This window comes from Pleurodeles waltl, chromosome 7 (assembly GCF_031143425.1).
Source record: "Pleurodeles waltl isolate 20211129_DDA chromosome 7, aPleWal1.hap1.20221129, whole genome shotgun sequence".
Taxonomy (NCBI): domain Eukaryota; kingdom Metazoa; phylum Chordata; class Amphibia; order Caudata; family Salamandridae; genus Pleurodeles; species Pleurodeles waltl.
The window spans coordinates 106,918,049-106,931,605 of record NC_090446.1 but is presented as its reverse complement, the minus strand read 5'-3'; positions in this window follow the sequence as shown (position 1 = coordinate 106,931,605).

The following is a 13,557-nucleotide window of genomic DNA, read 5'->3' as shown; positions in this document are numbered from 1 at the left end:
GCCTGATAATTTACATATAGGGTCACTTGTGATGCATGAATCTTCACACATTACCTGTCCATTGTGCGGATTGGTGGCTTTCATATTTCAATATATATATATTCATTTGCACAGGGGGGCATCTGGCAATATGTGTGCCAGCAACACAGCCAAATGCACTGGGAAACTATGTAACCGGGTAAAACATTCCTTTGGTCTATTGCAAATACTGGGGCATATTTGATAAACATATGAATGTGTTTACTTTGCTAACCATGATGTCTAGGAATCTGTGATAAAACCTAGAAAATGCACTTTGTGACACTCCTCCTGCCACTGCTATTCAGGGGCGACCCCTCCAATAGCGCAAATGAGTGTTGCCCCCCAGCAGCAGCAGCTGCAAAACCTTTACAAGGAAACTGTTGGACTTTTTTGCTTATGCAGGGTCATCCCCAATCTTTTTGCCTCCTGCCTCCTAATTTTTTCTGACATGTTGCTGTTGGCTTTTGAACTCTGAGCACTTTACCACTGCTAACCAGTGCTAAAGTGCAGATGCTCTCTGTGTAAATTGTATGTGATTGGTTTATCCATGATTGGCGTATTTTATTTACTAGTAATGTGCACTAGGGGTGCCAGGGCCTGTAAATCAAATGCTACTAGTGGGCCTGCAGCACGGGTTGTGCCACCCACATAGTAGCTCTGTAATCATGTCTCAGACCTGCTATTGTAGTGTCTGTGTGTGCAGTTTTAACTGTAAATTCGAATTGACAAGTGTACCCACTTGCCAGGCCTAAACCTTCCCTTTTCTTATATGTAAGGCACCCCTAAGGTAGGCCATAGGTAGCCCCAAGGGCAGGGTGCAGTGTATGGTTAAGGTATGACATATAGTAATGTGTTTTATAGATCCTGACAGTGAAATATTGCTAAATTCGTTTTTCACTGTAGCAGGACCTGTCCCTCTCATAGGTTAACATGGGGGCTACCTTTAAATCTGATTAAAGTGTAGATTCCCTTTGGGAGCGGATGGACATGTGGAGTTTGGGGTCTCTGAGCTCAAAATTTTAAAATACATCTTTTAGTAAAGTTGATTTTAAGATTGTGTGTTTGGAAATGCCACTTTTAGAAAGTGAGCATTTTCTTGCTTATACCATTTCTGTGGCTCTGCCTGTTTGTAAATTCCCTGTCTGGGTCAGTTTGACAGTTGGGCTGATGGCACCTCACACTAGACAGTGACACAAAAGGAGCTGGGGTGTAGCCTGCATTTCCTGATGAGCCATCTGTGCTAGGAGGGAGTGGAGGAGTGGTCACTTACACCTGAAAGGGCTCTGCCTGTCCTCACACAATGCAGTCTCCGACCCCCTGGTGAGTGTCTGGGGCCTGGCCTGCGCAATGCAGGATTTCACATTTAAAAGAGACTTTACTTTAAAGTAGGCCTACTTCAAAGGAGAAAATGGGTATAAGAAGAGCACCCAAAACCACAGACTTTAGAACACTTCTGGAAACAAGAGGAACCTCTGCCTGGAGAAGAGCTGAAGAGCTGAGGAGGCCCTGCCTGTGACTGTGCTTTGTGGAGCTATCCTGCAGTTGCTGCTTCTGCCAGAGTAAGATGGCAAAGACTGGACTTTGTGTGCCTTCCATCTTGTGAAGAAATCTCCAAGGGCTTGATTTAGAGCTTGCCTCCTGTTGTTTGAAGTCTCAGGGACAGCAAAGACTTCTCTCTGCCAGCACCTAGAGTCTCTGGAGAGACTCCTGCTCTGACAAGTGGTGCCCTATCCAGTCCCTGGGCCCTTGAAAGGAAAGCTGGTGGAAATCCTAGGAAATCGACTTTGGACGACTACGGACCGACGTCGCTGCTGAATCTGGTGACGCCACCTGAAACCGACTTCGTGATCTTTGCTGGAACTTCTCAGGCCCGATGCCGCTGCAGCCCCGCTGAAGTCCGCAACTCCATGGAACTCACCGCACCGCGTCGTGACCGACGCCGCTCGAAGTGTGCGGATTCAATGTTTCGCACAGACGCCGCGATTCCCGACTTCGTGCATCGACTTGTTTTCACTCTTCACCAAAGATACTGTACTTGGGGTTCTAGGCGACTCTGTGTCCGGCGCCGCTGGTGTCGGCTTGTTGGGAACGACTCCGTCACGATGCCATGTTAACACCTCATCAAAGCATTTTGTGTTTCTGAGCGCTATTTTTGAGTTTAATCTTTAAAAATTCATACCTTGACTTGTGTATGTCGGATTTTTGTCGTTTTGGTCTTGTTTTGTTTAGATAAATATTTCCTATTTTTCTAAACTGGTGTTGTGTCATTTTGTAGTGTTTTCATTAAGTTACTGTGTGTGTTGGTACAAATACTTTATACCTAGCACTCTGAAGTTAAGCCTACTGCTCTGCCAAGCTACCAAGGGGGTAAGCAGGGGTTAGCTGAGGTTGATTTTCTTTTACCTTGACTAGAGTGAGGGTCCTTGCTTGAACAGGGGGTAACCTGACTGTCAACCAAAGACCCCATTTCTAACAGAAACAATAAGAAACTGAGTTTATTATCGGGGGTGACGAGCAGTGGGGGGGGGGAAGTGCACAGCACTCTCCCTCAGAGCGCTTGTGTTTTTGGCCGGCGGTCTTAGGCCGGCCAAACACACATGCTCTGAAAGGCTCTCTACAGAGTGACCAATGTTGTTCCTCTGCAGAGGCCATGCCATTGTGGTTTGATCCAGTGTAGTTCAGTATATAAAGGTCTGCATCACAGACCATTTGCAAGTTGCTGGTGTGATACATTTTAGGGCTGTGGTACACATTCTCCTGTCTATTTGGAACCACCAAGGGCAAATTAGGTCAACCAATCAACCGCAGGATTACAGGAACCCCCCATGCAAATACCTTGGTTTTGATGAAGATGGCTATGTGTGGGTGTTCATGAGGACTTACATACCCTGCCCACCCACTCGAAGAACAGACTCCATCACATGATTGAGTATTTCGCTGGAGGCTGGCTAAGCAATGTCATTCACCAATCCTAGTGTTCATTGTGTGTTTTCTCCTGTTGCAAAGAATTTTAGCGGTCCTAAAAATGTTTGGGAAGGAGTAATAACAGTGGATCTCTATTTTGTGGTTCAGGGCATTGTTAATGATGCATGTATAATTTATATTGGGCCCATATCGATGCTACAAGTCTCAGGATCTCAGGCCGAGTTGCGAGTAGGGATGTTTACAACTTTCTTTTGACTGGTTTTTCATAACAGTGCAATTGTTTTTTTTGCCATGTGTTATTCTTTTTACACATTAATGATTGCATGTGATGAATAGCTCACTCAAACCATAACACATGCAGACCGAGGGCCAGTGGTATTTAGTGCATGCCTTTTCTAACTTGTGATTGGATGGGTCAGTACATTTCCGTGCTGTTTACTCTGGCAGATTGTAATTACCACAATGCCTAACTCATGATCAAGGCCAAAATATGCATTGTACAAAAAAATCTTCCAAATGTATGGGCTAAAATGTCACATTTTTTACAGACAATTCTGAAGGGAAACCAATGAACTATTCCAATTCTTCAAATAATGTATAATACCCAGGAGCAGTATCGAGCAGCATATCTTCATATCTGCCAATCATGTGTGCCCTTTTAAAGCGTTGTGTGGGACAATAGAAAACTTTGAATGCATAGAGGAAATACAATTAAGCCAAAGCACAATCCGTGTCTATCTAACTAAGTGAGCTCTAGGTGTGCATACTTTCCTGGTCAAAGGAAACTTCAAATAGCCCTCAACAAGGGATTCGTAGTTTTCATTAACTCTGAAAAGAAAAGCAATGAATCTTTTCTGGCTTTAAAGACCTGACAGTACTTGCATTTTCCATGTTTTATCTTGGTTTAAGAATTATAGTTGGAAGGGATTCGCCTAGACGGCCACCAGGGGACACTATAGATCTATAATCCTTATACTTAGGGAACTCATGAGACTGTAATATGCTACTGTCATTTTTTTTTTAATTAGCACCAGCTTTCTACTTGGTATAATTCCTTATCTAATACTGGTAGGACTATCCTTATTTCAGAAGATGTCTTATGTGCGGAAAAGAGTGTTCTGTGGTGTCACTGAGGTGCAAGACATGAACACCTCATATTGTGATTGGAGTAGATCCTTAGCAGTGGCCTATCAAGGATGCAAGTGGCTGTATTTCACCCAATGAAAAGGAATCCACTCCTCTGGTTTGGAAGTAAAAAATATATAACTGCTGTGCCCATGGCCATCACACGGACATCTTGGCCCTTGTGCCACTGCACCTGCTGCACTATTGATAGCTACCGCCTTGACATTTAATATGTTCTCTACGTGGAAGCAGAAAGAGAGCTCCTCTGATCTATTGATGCGATCAAGGCACTACATTGATGGCGGGACTGGCAGGAAGGAGTCTGGCACGGTTGCTTATTGCATTACATGATCGAGAGCATGTTGTACTGGGAAAAGCTGGTTAGTTGAGAGTGACTCATTGGCGCTCTTTGCAAAAGAATTTGAAGCTCAGGTGAGTCATAACCATCTCAGGATTTGCTCCTTGGAGAAGCGCTGGATCATGGACGTCAGTTCACCAGGGGTAGAGGAAATGACATCACGCAACCTTTCACCTCCACTTTAACTCACTCACCCACACACACACACAAACTTACAAATACACACAAATTCCCACTTACACACTCTCTCACGTAAACACATCCTCACCAGCAAGCACTCACACAACATACATTTAAAAGCATTTTTGCTTACATCAGCTGCCATGGAAGGCCATATTCCACATAATTCTACCCCATTGTTTATGATGTTAGTAGTGAATATTATGTTATTATTCACTATCAGTGCAGTAAAAATTGACAAAAAAACAAGGAGAGTGGAGTCACAACTGATGTCCATAAGGACGAGCTGCCACTGTGTTCCTGGCACTGATTTTGCCACCTCAGAGGCCAGGGGTTGCAAAGGCAGTGCCAGGGGTATCAAAGGGCAAGCTAGGGGGTCAAAGCTGCGACCCGTAGTGACCCCTAAATGGCATCCATAGGCTTACTGGTCATTTCCCGAGGGCTGCAGCCATTTGAGACCGGTCTTTAAAGGTCCAGAGATTCTTCTTGCAACTCTGTCACTTTTCCCAGCTCCCGAGATAATTACAGCAGACGCAGGACAGTGAGAGAGTGTGAGCAATTAAAACAGAGTGGCAGAAGAGAGGGTGAGAATAGGAGTGACAGAGAAATGCCGCAAATTGCAAGGGGAGGGGCGGGAGAGGGATATGGGGGAAATAAAATAATATATATTTTTAATGCACCTGTTTCTGCTGCCACCGCCGGCCACTGCAATCCTCTTCCCTCAATGGTGTTGGTGTCCCAGCAGTCCATGAGGCACCAGAACAGGCTCTCCACTTAATCCTGGGCCAGCTGTCATGCTATTACTAGCATGAGAGCAGCATCAGGATTGATCTATGCAGCTTGGTCTGCCGCTCAGGCAGTGCACTGGGGTCTGTGTAGTTTCTCCAAACCGGCTGTGTTGCACAGTCAGGTTGCAGAAACCTAAGTGCGCATGTCAGTTTGACCGGCCTAAAACAGCAGGCTAAACTTACATGCGCATATAGAGCACTGACTCCACTTCTCCTCCTCCACCCTCCCGTGGACCAGCCCCGCCCCTCCATGCGCATGCTGGCTGAGCCAGCAGCAGAAAAATAAAACAATATTCAAATATTGTTTTATTTTTCAGCTGCTGGCTGAGCCAGTGGGGAGACGCTCCTTCGCTGTTGCAAAGGAGCCGCCCCTGAGTAGCGGTGTATGGAAAGGTCTAAAGAGCGGGAGGAGGATGAGAGCAAAGCTGATCTGAACATTTTTTGCCAGTGCTGTATCCGGTTGCTGGTCTTAGGGTCAGCTGGGGTAGTCACTTATGCTTCCGAATGGGCACGCTAGTTACAGACTTTTATGGGGCATGGGATAAAGATATCGCCACAATCAGTTTTGTACAGGATACAGAGCAGGTTATTTTATTTTTTTACAATGATTTTTATAGCCTTCAATGTTTACCTACCTCAAAAATACTCCTGTAGCACCCTCTTTAACATGTTACCTTCGCTTGCCCCATACAGGTATCTCTCCACAGCACCACTGTCATGCATGACTTTCATCAAACGCTGCTCTCTCCGTGCCTCTATTTTACTTTCGTTTACCTGTAATCCTGTGTATTTCATTTCCACCTGTACATCTTTGCTCTCTACTCCAACATATGACCTGGCCATCACACAAGTACTTGTTCCACGACAGTCAAGTGAATCTCCCCTCTGCAGGCTGGAACATAATATTATATACAGGAGGCCCAGGGTGAGATTCTTACGAGCACCAGACAAAATTATGTTTTTACTTTTGGGTGCTCCTTTCCCATTTTAAAAATGCCATTTCCCACAATCTGTCGAGTTTGTGTAGTGGCCCAGTCTACTCCGGGACACACAGCTAAAAACTGAAGTCATTGCACCCCACACTCATCCTATTGAACCACTGCTGTACCAGACTTTGGACAGACAGACATGAATCTTGATTCCGACTTGCATCAATGCTGTGCATAATCCAGCTATTCTTTCAACATAAACCGCAGCAAAGCATGATTTGGAATATTACAGCTATTATACAGACCATACACATCCAGTGCCCACGGGATGGGATTATAGCATCCCTTGCTATGAAGACCTACACACAGTCCTACCAGTTTTCCTGGGTTCCTATGGGTAGCACGTGTGCTAGTCCATACCAGAGACCAACATACAACTCTGCCAGAGCTCCACAGAAGTAAAGTACCCTATGCTACTCCCTTAGTGGACTCTGACAAGACGTTCCCACGGCAGGCCAATTCAGAGCTGATTTTCAACTTTAAATAGTAAATAACAAAAACAATTAAGCAAGCAAGGAAGGTAAAAACAGAAGTGGCAGTGACAATTTATGTGGCACTCGTCGTAATCTGTGCTGTCTGCGGGGAGCCCCCAAGGAAAACCCCCAATCCTTCTTCACCATGAGTGGCAAAACATCTTTTGTGCTTCAGTGGAACCACCTTCCAGGCCTTGTTTTGTTAGTAATGTTGTGAGCAAATAGCCTTCTGCTCATCAGGGTTTGTGGGCTGTAGTGCGGGGCCCTGTCTAGACGGGGGCTCAGGGGCAATCAGTTCCGGTTGCACCTCTATGGCAAGGTAGTGTTACTGGGGCACATTGTCCCAAAAGCTCCCCAAAGCAGTGTCAGGGTGAGCGTATAGTCCACCCGCTCGCGGATAGCCCTCCAGGGCTGTGTCATGCATGGCAGCATCTCTGTGCTCTAAGTGCAGAACCAGTATGGGAACTGTGATGTAGAAAGGAAAACCTTTAGGGGCAGGGAGGATGATAGCATTAGGGAATCAGAATGGGTGGTGTGGCTAGGAAAAGCCATGACCTCATTTGGTAACCAAGAGCAGTGCAGAAAAAACAAGAACTACAGGTTCCACAATGCAATTCGCTGTTAGAAAATCATCCAGACATGGGCTAAGGTGGCGCACAGAAATGGGGCCTTCTCACAGCTGTTCTTGCATTCAAAACAAACAGTCATCGATTTTTTATGAAGAGACCACATACTGGAGGCAAATCACTTGGCACTCAGGGTAATGGATGAGATGCAGAGAAGGTCATTCAAGCGGAGATAGCCGCAGCAGAGGGCAAATAGTCAGATGTCTACACTCATCTGGAACAAATCGGCTTGCTAACAGCCCTCATTGCCCTGCACTGCGTGAACCCCCAGGAGCTTGGTCCCAAGGATAATAACCTTCTGCAGGCCCAGCCCTTATGTGTTGAATTAATGTCTGTAGCATAAGCAGTGTGTGTCTGAAAGGGCAGGTCCTCTGTGGTGGTACCTCGTCTCCGGGCTGAGCATATGCTTGCAGCAGGGTCTGCGGTGCTGGAAAGCTTTTTCTTTCTTTTGTATATAGTCAATGATTTGTATTAATACAAAAACAATCTTCGACCTTTGTCCCTGGTGCCCTTTTTGCAGAAAACAGAAGTAAAATGGATGAGCGATTGTAGGATGGTGGAGTAGAGATGCACCCAATGTCACTTTCAGTAAGTGGCATGCTCACTTTAAGCTTTAAGAGTCTGGCAGTCCCTGTGTGGGGATAAGTGAGAGATAAAGGGGCATATTTAGGAGAAAGTGGCGCATCGGTGCTGGTGTGCCACTTTTCGTGCGTCGCCCCCTCCCCACCTAACTGTTCCACGGTTGCAATGTATTTACAATATGGTGCACCATGGTGGTTGTTAGGACAATAGCGCTAGACTTTTTGACGCTATTGTTGCGCTTTCCAGCACTAGCATTAAAAATTTTGGCGCGAGTGCAGCAAAACATAGGGAGGCCCATAGATTAAAATCAGTGCGTCACTTTAATGCCTGCCCTCAGAAAGCGTTAAAAATGACAGAAAATGTTTTTTCAGGCCTCCCTAAATCGAAACACTCCCCTTGCATACATTATGCCTGATGCAGGCATAATGTGGCGCAAGGGGATGCAAAGAGGCGTAATGCAAGGATTACGCCATTTTGTAAAAACGGCGCAGGGAAAAGCCATGTTAGTGTCGCCTTAGCGTAAAAAACAAAATTACGCTAAGGTGGCACTAGGGGTTTGTAATATGCCCCAAAGAGCTTTCTCAAAGCTAAGTTATCCCATCAACATCCACTACTGTATGTATGTGACAGCTACATAATTATAGTGGTCATAAGTGGTTAATTGGTCATAATTATACTCTCATATTCATGGGAGCTCACAAAAGGGCCCTGAATTTGCAGGAGGTGGGCTTAGTTTCAATTCCAATTCACCCTTCAGGCATTTCTTGCAGCAACCTAAATACAACATGAGATTTCAAAGGTTCCAGACTGGAAAATCAAAAACTATAGCTGAACCACGTCATCATCAATGCTTGTTGCAGGAAGTCCCACCCAGAATATTAAAGAGGTAAATAAATGTCTCCATTAATTACCGGTAATTGCATTACTCTGAATCCTGCTTCCTCACTTCAACTCATTAGGTTATGGGGCAGGTCTGTCTCTGCAGACAACAATCACCACTCACCAGTCTGGATATAACTCCCACTCTGGCATCCTCTTGATACCAAGCCAAAAGACTCATACTCATCCAGTTAGCCTGGAATGGACTGCGTGGAAGGGAGTGAGGTAATGAACTCAAGCGAAGCAGTAAGACGCTTGAAGTGATAGAGGCATTATCCCTTCCTCCCTCCGGGACAGCAGAGGTTGCATGCAGAAATACTTTATTCCATATCTACAGAAAATTACTTTCTCTGATTTACTTCAAAGAGGAAAGTACCTTAGACGCTAAAAAGTTCTTTAAGTCCAACTACTGCATAATTCTGTAGTGATTAACGAAAGTGCAAACCTGGTGACCACTCTGCAAAACCCTGCAATAAAGGCCCACTGAACTTCTGCAAGAGACGCTGGCATCACCCTTGTGAACCTGCCCTGAACACCTAAAGGTGCATGATGGCCCATTGACTTGTAAGCCAAAGAAATGAGGGATATTACCCATAGACTAAAGGAGGATACTGATGGTATTGCACACCTTATGGCAGTCCAAAATTGACCAGCAAATTATCAGCAGCTCTGAAGGAGGGACCTCTCTTTTGGTAGAAAAGCCATTCCCACATCTAAACTGTGCAGTCTCATCGCTTCCCCTTAATTAGGAAACGGAAGAAAAACTGGAGTAACATAATTTCTTGATCCTTATGGAAGAATTTATTTTCAACACAAAAGATTGACCTGGCTGAAGAACAATTCTACCCATGCAAAAAGGATGCCTACACAATAGGAGGCCTAGATCACCCAAGTCATCTCGATGATGTAACTGTAATCTAAAAAAAAATGTTTTTAGTGTCTATGTGTTCTCTACTGACTCTGGAGGCTCATAAGATTAATTCTATAGGGCATTCAAAACCAACAAAGGATTTCAAGCTCAGAAAACAGGAGACATGGGGAGAGATTATTAAACCCCTTGAAAGACACTGAACTGAACTTTCATTATCTGAAATGTTTCCCTATGTACCCCTGAAGTCTCTCATTGAGGTCCACTGGATTGTTTAAATGGAGAACTTTAGACCCGTGTGGAAACCATGCTGAGGAAAAGAGAAGATGTGAACAAAATCCACTACTTGAAGGCACTATTTTGTTACACAGAATTTACTAAAAGACCCATTATGTTTTGAATAAGTTTCTAAAGAAGATGGTCTCTTGGATTCCTGAAGTGTTACAGCTACACAATCTGATCAATCCTTTGAAATTAATCCTTGCCTTTCAACATCAATGCTGTTAATCTGAGCCTTGTTGAGTTCTCTTGATGCTGGAAAAGTGAAGGGAGATAGAAAAGTGCGAAACTGAAAAGTCTGGCCTACCCTCATAGCTGTCAGGAGAGGAAATCAACAAGAACAGGGTCATGCTGGACCAACCAAGATCACCGCTGCCTTCTCCTTCTCACTCTGAGCAGTATTTTTGGGATTAGATGGGAGGGAGGAAAGGCATGGAGAAGCCCAATAAGGCCTCTAGCTTGACAGAGCATCTACAATAGGGTCCTTTCTATGACCCACAAGCATACAATTTTATCTGAGCAGTAATGGGATAGAAGCAAAAAAATCTAAAATGTGCTGATCCCATATCTTGTGAATCGGAAGAAACACTTGAGGATGCAAACAAAACTCTTAGGGTGGAGAAATGCTCCTCCTCAATCTGTCTGCAATTTTATTGTACATTCCATGAATGTGAACAGCTGAAAATGAAATCCCATTCAGCTCTCTCCAAGAAAAAATTTGATCCAAAATCTTGCAAAGGGGAGCTGATCTAGTCCCCACCCTGCTTCTTTATACATGACTTCCCTGTCATATTGTCTGTCTGGAGCAGAATCAATTCCCTCCAATTGTAAGATCTGAGGGTCTGAAATAGAGAACAAAGAACCAGCATCCAATTGGATCCCAACCAGGCACCCCATCCTGATAGACTTGCATCTGTTATAACTATTGCTGGGGAGGAGAGAATAAAAGAACCCCCGTTAACAGATTCTGAGAGTTCAGCCACCAACTCAAGTCCTGCCAGACAAAAGTGGTTAGCAGGATCCAAAGGACAAGATCCTAAGACACTGCACTCTAACAGTTGGGAATGTATCTCATAATCTTGCATAGATGATATCTAGCCCAGGGAGCCAGAAAAGTGTTCCTTTTTCCAACAGAGTTCGAATATCCTCCCAAAGGGCCTTCAGCTTGACTGGGTTTCGGGAATTAGGAGTAAGGACGGGCCCATAGTCTGTCAAATATTCTGAGAAGTCTATGTGATAACCACTCCTGACAATGTTCATGGCCCAAGAACCTGAAATGCTTCTTTTCCAAGCGTGAAATGACTTTTGCAAATTTTCATCACTGAATTTTAGGAAGCTAGATGGTAATCATTTTGGATCCTCCAGGCTGGTTGTGTGAATCATCCTTCCCTAGTGGTTTCTCGGGCTGAAACCTCTTTGTCCTTGTCAAAGAAGATTTTGAATCATTTTTAGATGATTCCTAAGACTACTGGTTCTGGCTTTATAGGAAATGGACAATTTTCCACTGCCTGGTTTGGTGTGCTTTTTATCCTTAAAGACATATGTGATCATGGCATCCACCTGATTGACGAATAATTTCTTGCCACCAAAGGAGTGATTATTTTTTGTCACATAAGGCTTCTATTTCCTTTTTTAATTTGTCCAAAACAGTTGCTGCTGCAGAAACAAAGTTCGACCTCATCATGTTTAAAGATACATCAGCCAGAAAATTAGCCTCCTGTTCTTTCTGTGCTAAGAAAATACATTTTAAAAAGTGCCTTCTTGAATCGCAACAGAAAGGCTCTCAAAGTGCCTGATAAGGGATTTTGTGGCATATGCCAGGTGCTTACTTTAACCCACAAACTCTCAGATGCAAAGGCTTTTTTGTCGGCCTTTTTGTCGGCCTTTTTGTTCGTGAAGTTTATAGGCAAGAAGTATTTTGGAATAACAGAAGTATGACCAATCAAAGTGGCCAAAACTGAGTCCTCCTTTAGAGTGTGCAAGAGCACCTCTTCTGTTTCTTCCAGAGACCAAAGCAGCTGCAAAGATCTAGGTACATTTGCAACGTGCTTTCATTCACCAAAGATTAACTCTGATCTTTTTGTGCCGTGGCATAGCAAAAGATAGAGGTTTGTCACACTAAGGAAACAACCCCTCTTCGTCCTCTGTGGAAGAAAATGGAGGGAACCCCAGATTGTTTCAAACAACTAAGGAGCCTCCTTTCTTCAAATATATTTTCCTGATGAACAGGTGCGAGGTAACTCAGACTCTGAGCAAGACATTCCATCTTGGGATGCTGCTCTACTGGGCTTGGAACTTCTGGAGTTCTTGGATTTTCATTTCTCACCTTAAGCCAATGCCTTGGATATAACCACCTCAATCATATTCTGCACTTTTCATCTGTCATTAAAGTGAGAACATTAGGGATAAATCAGGAGATCCCAATGTCCTAAACCCTCTTGCAGATAACAGGTCCTCCTCATTTAAGAGCCTTAAGACACAGGCTTTCTCTCAACACTTCTCTTTCCCGCTATTATCCCAGAAACTGCCAAAGTCCTGTCAGATAGAAGGGCTTAGGTAAAATAATTTTGTCTGCAGTAAATATCAATGGAGAAACACGGGTCTCCTGAATTTTACAATAATAACTCCACACTCCTTTAGCCAATGGCAACACAGCACGTTCAGTGTACAGAATTTATCAAATGGCCTGCCTTCTCATGTGATATGACTGCTAGTCACTGCATGAATGAATGTGTGAATGCCTTGTGTACAAAGATCTAAATTGGATCATGATTCTGAAATACTGGAAACCAGATGGAAAAATGTGTTTGAGGAAGAATAGGAAGGGTGTGGGCTAGATCAAAACCAGCTGCCTGGTGCCATGTGGCACGACCACAAATGGCCACAAGAAGGTGTCAGACTCAACAAATGGCCTCAAGAAAGATTTTCCAGTGTGAAGCACTGCATCATACATGGAAGTACAATAGCCCATGACTCACCTGAAATGTTTCGCACATAATCCAAGGATAGAAAAATTGCTGTAATTCTCGAGTGAGTGCTCCAGAGTTATACATTTCACTCGGCTTCCCTTTGGACAGGTCTTCTTGCACTGATGTTTTAGTGGAAGGTCTACCTCGAGAATACATCTCATGCAAAGCTGTGCTGCCTCACCTTGGCAACATAGTGGCAAGCTAAAACCTTTCTTTTCATCTAAATGGCCAATGGCTTAATCATCGTGAAACTTTTGCTAAACTTGTTGCTGTACATTTTGTTCCTATTCGCTCAATTCTGCTGAATGTCACACAGCTCTCAGGTAACATTAGTTCAGCTTGGCCTGAATCTGTGAGTCTCCCTAATTCTTTGGGTCATTTTTTAAGACTGCATTAGCGCACAAATTAAAGATGCTGAAGTGATTAGGTTGATTGTATATTTCCCTAGTGACAAGCAAATGTGCCAAACCACAGAATTCGTACTCTGCAGATGCA